Raw genomic sequence first — 9,075 nt, 5'->3', positions numbered from 1 at the left:
CATTTTTGAAAAGTCAAGGACACTCAGAACATGTACTTTATAGAAGGAAAAAATGCTTATTTCAACTGTTTTAGCTCACCTGATTCTGATCACCTGTTGTCCGTCATCTGTCTATCCGTCGGTAAACTTTTTACATTTTTGACTTCCTCTCCAGAACCACTGGCCAATTTCAAACCAAACTTGGGGAAAAAGCATCCTTGGGTGAAGATCATTTAAGTTTGTTCAAAGGAAATGATCACAAAAATGCTAAAATAGGATGGAGTCGTTTAAAAAGTTCTTCTCAAGAATCACTGGGCTAGAAGAATTGAAATTTACATCAAACCTTTCTAACAGTGCAAATTTAATTTTGTTCAAACCAAAACCCACAGGAGTAGGGTAGGGCCACAATAGGGATAAAAGTTTTACATGCGAATATATAGGTACGGTTTTTGAAAATCTTCTTCTCATGAACCCCTGTGCCAGGAAAGTACAAATTTACATGAAAGTTTTCTGACATAATGCAGATTAAAGTTTGTAAAAATCATGGGCCAAGGTGACTCGGGTGAGCGATGTGGCCCATGAGCCTCTTGTTGAATAGCCTTTGATCACATATCACGCAAGTAAGGGGGGAGATCAAACGTTCAATGTTTCACAACAAGAGGCCCAGGGGCCTTATACGTCACCTGAGTATCATGTAACAATCTTCCAATGTTTGAATTAGGTTTGTGTTTAAATATAAGAATTTTACTTTTGGATGGAAGAAACATTGAATAGCTATATGATCAGCCCCGCCTTTGCACCAGAACCCCTGACCCAGGGGCCATAAATTTCAGTTTTGAAAGGAGCATCCTTAATCATCATTATCATACTATTAGTTTGTCTACTTAATACCCAGCAGCAGAGGAGAAGATTTTCAAAGAAATAAAATGCATTTTCACTATATTATCAATAGGGTCCCACCCTAATACCAGAACCCCTGACCCAGGGGCCATGAATTTCACAATTTTGAAAGAGGCATCCTTGCTCATCATAACCATGCTATTGGTTTGTCTACTTAATACCCAAGGACAGAGAAGAAGATTTTCAAAGAAATAATGCATTTTCACTATATGACTTATAGAGCCCCACCCTAGCACCAGAACCCCTGATCCAGGGGCCATGAATTTCACAATTTTTAACAAGAGGTACTGTGAGCAATGTTCACTAAAAATACCCCCCGCTTACCCCAATCTCCCAAAGGGTGTTGGTAATAGGTATAAACTACCTCTTTTCTGAGTGTTGCTACTTCGATGTCCAGTGCGCATGACCTTTGACCTTTTGACCCCAAAATCGATAGGGAACATCTCCATCCCATGGGTAGTCCATATATATGATATGGTGACGGTAGGTGGAAAGCATAATGCTTTAGAGCTCGGAAACCATTGCGTCTACAGACGGACGGACAGACGGACAACCCGATTCCAGTATCCCCCCCCCCCCCCCCCACAACTTGTTGCGGGGGGTATAAAGAGGCATCCTTGCTCATCATTACCATGCTATTAGTTTGTCTACTTAATACCCAGAGACAGAGAAGATTTTCAAAGAATTTTTACATTTTCACTATATGACCAATAGAGCCCCACCCTAACACAAGAACCCCTGCCCCAGGGGCCATGAATTTCACAATTTTGGTAGAGGGCTCAACGCTCATTATAATTATGCCCACAGTTTGGCTTCTTGATGTCCAGGAGTAAAGAAGAAGATTTTTTAAAATTACACTCATTTTGAAGGTTTTTGCCCCACCCCTCAGGCCCCAGGGGGACAGGGACCATGAATTTCACAATTTTTGTTCCCCTCTACCCACAGATGCTATATGCCAAAATTGGTTGAAATTGGTTCTGGGGTTTCAGAGAAGAAGCTGAAAATGTTCAAATGTTAACGCACGACGAACGACGACGGACAAAAACAGATAGCAATAGGTCACCTGAATGAATTCAGGTGACCTAAAAAACTAAATTCAAATAGTTTTCACCAAGACCCCCCCCCCTTTAGAATGTTGAAACTAATTGATTAACAAGTATAAACATACGATTTTAAATAACACTCTGTGTAATTTTCTACTGTTTATTCACAATTGAAAGTGCACATTAAAACTATTAGATGTTTATTAAAATGTAATGTTATTATGTGTTTTTTAACAATAGCTTGTCATTTTTCTCTTTCCACTAAAGTGTAATCAATGTTGGATGACAGGAACTTACGGGATATTTTATCCCCCCTCCCCCTAACTATTTGAATTTATTTTTTTATCCAACATCGATCTTTTGATACTTGCCCCTAAGTAACAGGCAAATTGAAGGCTCAAGTTAGCTTTTCTGATTAAAACTTTCTGTTTGTCATTTGCGTCATTGTAAACTTTTCAAATTTTCATTTTCTTCAGAACAACTTGGCCAATTTCAAACAAATAATATCTGGGTGATGGGGATTCAAGTTTGGTCTAATGAGGGGCAACATCCTTCTCCAAGGGAAGATAATAGTGAAATTACACTGAGAAATTTTAAAATCTTCTCCAAAACTAAAGGGCCAATTTCAATCAAACTTGGTAAAAATCATCCTTGGATGAATGGGATTTACATTTGTTCAAATGAAGGGCTGTGCCCCCTTCAAAGGAAAGATAATGCCGAAAATGCAAAAATAGGGTGGTGTCATTTAAAAACCTCCTCAAGAATCACTAAGCCGGAAGAGCTGAAATGTACACATAAGCTCTCTGCCATAGTGCAGATTCAAGTTTTGTGAAAATCATGGCCCCAGGGGCCAGGGATAGGTTAGGAACACAAAAGGGGATCAAAGTTTACATGCAAATATATTGGGAAAATCTTTAAAAATCTTCTTGTCAAGAACCACTGGGCCAGACAAGTTCAAATTTACATGACAGCTTTTATATGTTGTATGTATATTTCCTGTGGCAAGACAGTTCATTTTATATCGTGACCTTTGACCTTGTGACCTTCAACTAGGATTTTGGTCTACTTTTGAAACATAATCTATCAAATATATTTGGATCCATTTTCTGATTACATTTTGTCCGTCGTCCTTCCGTCCGTCCGTCTGTAAACTTTTCACACTTTCGACTTCTTCTCCAGAACCCAAGGGCCAAATTCAACCAAACTTGTCACAAAGCATCCTTGGGTGAAGGGGATTCAGATTTGTTCAAATGAAGGGCCATGCCCTTTTTCAAGGGGAGATAATTAAGAATATGTGAAATTTTGGTGGCATCTTTTAAAAATCTTCTTCTCAAGAACCACTGGGCCAGAAAAGATGAAATTTATAGACAAGCTTTATTAGGTAGTGCAGATTCTAAATTGTTAAAATCATGACCCCCGGGGATTGGATGGGGCCACAATAGGGGATCCAAGTTTTACATTCAAATATATAGGAAAAATCTTTAAAAATCTTCTTCTCAAGAACCACTGAGCCAAAAAAGCTGAGATTTATATGAAAGCTTCCTGATATAGTGCAGATTGTAAATTGTTAAAATCATGGCCCCCGGGGGTCGGATGGGGCCACAGGGGGGATCAAAGTTTTACATACAAATATATAGGAAAAATCTTTAAAAATCTTCTTTTCAAGAACCACTGAGCCAGAGAAGCTGAGATTTATATGAAAGCTTCCTGATAGAGTGCAGATTCTAAATTGTTAAAATTATGGCCCCGGGGGTCGGATAGGGCCACAATAGGGGATCAAATTTTTACAAACAAATATATAGGAAAAATCTTTAAAAAATCTTCTTCTCAAGAACCACTGAGCCAGAAAAGCTGAGATTTAATATATGAAAGCTTCCTGATATAGTGTAGATTCTAAATTGTTAACATCATGGCCCCCGGAGATCGAATGGGGCCACAAGGGGGATCAAAGTTTGACATACAAATATATAGCAAAAATCTTCAAAAATCTTCTTCTCAAGAACCACTGAGCACAGAAAAGCTGAGATTTACATGAAAGCTTCTTACATAGTGTAGAGTTAAGTTTGTTCAAATCATGGCCCCTGGGGTAGGATGGGGCCACAATAGGGGATCCAAGTTTTACATACAAATATATAGGAAAAATCTTTAAAAATCTTCTCAAGAACCACTGAGCCAGAGAAGCTGATATTTACATGAAAGCTTTCTGACATAATGCAGATTCAAGTTTGTTGAAATCCTGGCCCCCGGGGGTTAGATGGGGCCACAATAGGGGATAAAATTTTTACATACAAATATATAGGGACAATCTTTAAAAATCTTCTTCCCAAGAACCACTGAGCCAGAAAAGCTGATATTTACATGAAAGCTTCCTAACATAGTGTAGAGTTAAGTTTGTTCAAATCATGGCCCCCTGGGGTAGGATGGGGCCACAAGGGGGGATCAAAGTTTTACATACAAATATATAGGAAAAATCTTTAAAAATCTTCTTCTCAAGAACTAGTGGGCCAAAGAAGTTCAAATTTACATGAAAGCTTTCTGACATAGTGTAGATTCAAGTTTGCAAAAACCATTGTCTTCAGGGGTAGGTTAGCGCCATAATAGGGACTACGTTTTTGCATGCAAATATTTATGGAAAGTCTTCTGATATGGACCAAGGTGACTCAGGTGAGCGATATGGCCCATGGGCCTCTTGTTTGTATATAGATTCTTTATGGAAAAACCTTATTTTGTGAAGTTTGACCTTAACCTGGGAGTTTGATCATTCTGACGTATTCAATATCTCCTGAACATATTTTGTATTTAAATTTTTATGACAATACCTATTTTTTCATACTATAACCTTTGACTTTGTGACCTTGAAATTTGACCTTATTTCAAGGAAATGTAACCTACCAAATATTTTCAATAGTATTCAAGGTAGGGCTTTCATATTTTGTTTATAGGTTCTTGTTGACAAAACGACCTTGTGGTACAATCACATTTGATCTTTTGACCTCCACCTACTTTCCAAAAAAATGGCCTAGTTAATATCTTCTAAACTATTTAAGGAAAAAGCTTTTATATTTTGTGTATAGATTTTTATGGCAAGACTTTGATTTAGTGTTTGACCTTATGACCTAAATCTACTTTTAATAAGAATCTGACCTCTTCATTATCTCCTGAACTATTTAAGATAGAGCTTTCATAGAACTTCTAGGACTCAGTATTCATACATGTGCACTGCTTTGGTCTCATTGTGATACATTCAGTATCATTGTATCGATCTTTTGAGTATAAATTTGTGATCTAAAAGCATGATATAATGGTGTAAAGGATCAGTTTGTGGTTAACCAATATTTGATGTGAAAATAAATATTGTAGGGTAACGGTTACTGGAGACATGCTGTTGATTGATGAGGATAATTTTCCCGAGACTCTGGCATATTGCAGGACCTGGATAGCTCTACTGGTGTTTAAAATGCCAGGTTTGTTAATGGAATTACATGAAAATGTTTCATGTAATGGCCAGGGCATATGTAATATAGCATTAATATTTTTAATGAAACTCAGGTGACCTATTGCAATTGGTCTACATCCATTGTCAGCGATTTTTTTCTACCCACTGGTACTGGTACCCATTCAATTGGGAAAAATAGCGTCAAAATCAAACAAATTGGGAATTTTCTACAAATGTTTCAGCAAATGATTTTAACCAAAAGAAAAGAAAAAAAAGAGAACAAAACAAGAACTATTCATCTCTTTACAAACTTTTTACGGTAATATTTGCTGTTGGATTGTTTTAGAATCGCTGTAGCTCTACAAAACATGCGCACTGCCATGATCTGTACTTTCGATTTAATACCAGAAGTGAACATTTTAGTTAACTTGTACAACGTTTCAGACTAAGTAAATTACGATGTCAGCAGTCTATTTTTCGGAAAGTAAGTTGGGAATTTTTAGTCTCAAAATTGGGAAAAATCAACAGTTTTTGGCATTGGGAATGGTACCGTTTATCGGTACCAGTTATATAAGGAAAAAAATCGCTGGTAGTCATGCGTTGCCTGTCGTGTTAGGTGTGTTAACATCTTCAAGACAACGGGGAAATAAATTGTAAATTTCAGAATTCCTGGACTCCTGTGGCTTTAGGGGCGGGGCAAAAACTGCCCAAATTTGACCAATTTTCAAAAAATCTTCTTTACGAATATACATGTGTAAGAAAAACTCAATGCATAGGGATGTAGAGCAGGAAAGCCTCTATCACAATTGTAAATTTCATGATCCCTGGGGTAGGGGTTCTGACCTCAGGGCGATGCCAAACATGTTATATAGTATTGGTGTGTAAAACACTTAAATGACATCTTCTTAAGTGCTATTGAACCTTTCTTGTCAGCGGAACTCCTCTGAGAACACTCAACATCATTTCATGAATCTTTGTAGTTAATAGAAACATCCTGTGTAGATGTGCATATTCCCAGGAAATTCTGATTGTCCCTTTTGAACTTAGAATTTCAAGTCCGTCTGTCCTGTTGTTGTCAGTACAATTCCTCAGAGATCGCATAACAGAATTTGATGAAAATTTATAGTTAATAAGGACACACTGTGTAGATGTGCATATTCCCAGAAAATTCTGATTCAATTATTTTTCTTGGAGTTATGCCCCTTTTGAATTTTGAGCCCGTCTGTGCTGTTCTTGCAGCAATGCATAGCATTACCATTCATTATGTGAGACATTGTTAAGCAATGTTGGAGCGTGGGGTATGTGAACTTGATCACTTTTACTTTCTTTCATTAGTCAGGTGCTCTAACCATTGAACAACCATGACGGGTCTATCCGAAACCCCTGTATTACTAGTCACGTGCTCCAGTCATTGAGCTACCGTGACCGGTTTATCCGAGACCCCTGTATGAGTCAGATATTTTAACCATTGAGCTACCATGACCAGTCTATCAGAGATCCCTGTATTACAAGTCAGGTGCTCTAACCATTGAGCTACAGTGACCTGTCTATCAGAGACCCCTGTATTATTAGTCAGGTGACCTAACAATTGAGCTACCATGACCGGTCTATCAGAGACCCCAGTTGTACTATTCAGGTGCTCTAACCATTGAGCTACCATGACCGGTCTATCTGAGACCCCTGTATTACTAATCAAGTGCTCTAACTATTGGGCTACTGTGACTGGTCTATTGGAGACCTTTGTATTACTAGTCAGGTGCTCTAACCATTGAGCTACCATGACCGGTCTATTAGGGACCCCTGTTGTACTAATCAGGGGCTCTAACCATTGAGCTACCATGACCGGTGTATTAGAGACCCCTGCATTACTAGTCAATTGCTTTAACCATTGAGCTACCATGACCGGTTTATCCGAAACCCCTGTATTACTAGTCACATGCTCCAGTCATTGAGCTACCGTGACCGGTTTATCCTAGACCCCTGAGCTACCAAAAACAAAAAAAAACTATTGAGCTACCATATCACCAGTCTATCTGAGATCCCAGTATTACTAGTCAGGTGCTCTAACCATTGAGCTACCATGACTGGTCTATCAGAGACCCCTGTATTACTAGTCAGTTGCTTTAAGCATTGAGCTACCATGACCGGTCTATCGGAGACCCCTGTTGTACTAGTCATGTGCTCTAATCACTGACCTACCGTGATTAGTTTATCGTAGACCCTTGTATTAATATTCAGGTGCTCTAACCATTGAGCTACCGTGACCGGTCTATCTGAGACCCCTGTATTACTAGTCAAATGATCTAACAATTGAGCTACCATGACCGGTGTATCAGAGACCCATGTTGTACAAGTCAGGTTCTCTAACCATTGAGCTACCGTGACCGGTCTGAGACCCTTGTATTACTAGTCAGGTGTTCTAACCATTGAGCTACCATGACCGGTCTATCAGAGATCCTTATTGTACTAGTCAGGTGCTCTAACAATTGAGCTACCATGACTGGTCTATCAGAGACCCCTGTATTACTAGTCAGTTGCTTTAACCATTGAGCTACCGTGAGCGGTCTATCTGAGACCCTTGTATTACTAGTCAAGTGATCTAACGATTGAGCTACCATGACAGGTCTATCAGAGACCCCTTTATTACTAGTCAAGTGATCTAACGATTGAGCTACCATGGCCAGTCTATCCAGTTTTTCAGAGACCCCTGTATTACCAGTTAGGTGCCCAGTTTTTCAGAGACCCCTGTATTACAAATCATGTGCTCTAACTATTGACCTATCCATAGGCTGATGTTAAGATGAACCATGGATATCGATCTGGATAGCTCCGTGGTTAGAACATCTGACTAGTAATACACGGGTCTCTGATAGACCGGCCACTGTAGCTCAATAGTTAAAGCACCTGATTAGTAATACACGGGTCTCTGATACACCGGCCACTGTAGCTCAATAGTTAGAACACCTGATTAGTAATACAAGGGTCTCTGTTAGACCGGTCACTGTAGCTCAATAGTTAGAGCACCTGATTAGTAATACACGGGTCTCTGATAGACCGACCACTGTAGCTCAATAGTTAGAACACCTGATTAGTAATACAGGGGTCTCTGTTAGACCGTTCACTGTAGCTCAATAGTTGGAGCACCTGACTAGTGATACAGGGGTCTCGGATTTGATTTCCAGTTGAAGCACGAGTTTTCTCCTTCCTGTTACATTTACATATATATAAACATGTAAATATACCACACTGTAATAGACTGGACATTTTGTAAGATAATTAAGTTCTGAAATACAGACAATTGTTGACAATACAGTTAGATATAATTACACTTTGTGTTTTGTAGGACTGTGGAGTGTTGTGATGTCATTGATGGTCAACAGAAGACTGTGACCTTGAATCTGAAGATCTGTGATGAAGACTGGACGTTTGGGGTCACTCTCTGTCACAGTACTACAAATCTAAGTAAGTACTCAGTAATAATGTAAGACTGAACTCTGTATCATGTTTATCTAATATGAACATTGTAAAATCAAACACATATTGAAATACATAATTAACAAACAGAATAATTAGTAGTTTATCACGCACAAACAAGTATATATGTACTTGTATAGATGTACTATAATTCAAGGCTACACACAAAATACTGACAACGTGACTTAGTACATCACAAGAACTGATTTACCTTTATTTACATTTCATGATTAACATGTGTGT

At 38.6% G+C, this 9,075-nt stretch overlaps 1 protein-coding gene and 1 long non-coding RNA gene across 2 annotated transcripts in view; one reads left to right on the top strand and one right to left on the bottom strand.

The window, feature by feature from the left end:
* LOC125677913 (uncharacterized) overlaps positions 1 to 8,805 on the top strand; it is a 16,328-nt gene extending 7,523 nt beyond the window's left edge. Inside the window, exons 6-7 of the long non-coding RNA XR_008797879.1 lie at positions 5,283 to 5,386; positions 8,702 to 8,805. This is a non-coding gene — a long non-coding RNA (uncharacterized LOC125677913). The remainder of the gene's footprint in view (positions 1 to 5,282; positions 5,387 to 8,701) is intronic.
* The window catches only part of LOC125657452 (uncharacterized), a 228,610-nt gene that overhangs the window by 217,128 nt on the left and 2,407 nt on the right, over positions 1 to 9,075 (bottom strand). The window lies entirely within an intron of this gene.

The sequence above is a fragment of the Ostrea edulis genome, chromosome 8 (assembly GCF_947568905.1).
Source record: "Ostrea edulis chromosome 8, xbOstEdul1.1, whole genome shotgun sequence".
Lineage (NCBI taxonomy): Eukaryota > Metazoa > Mollusca > Bivalvia > Ostreida > Ostreidae > Ostrea > Ostrea edulis.
Note: the sequence above shows the minus strand (reverse complement) of the source record. Positions and strands in the feature narration are given on the sequence as shown.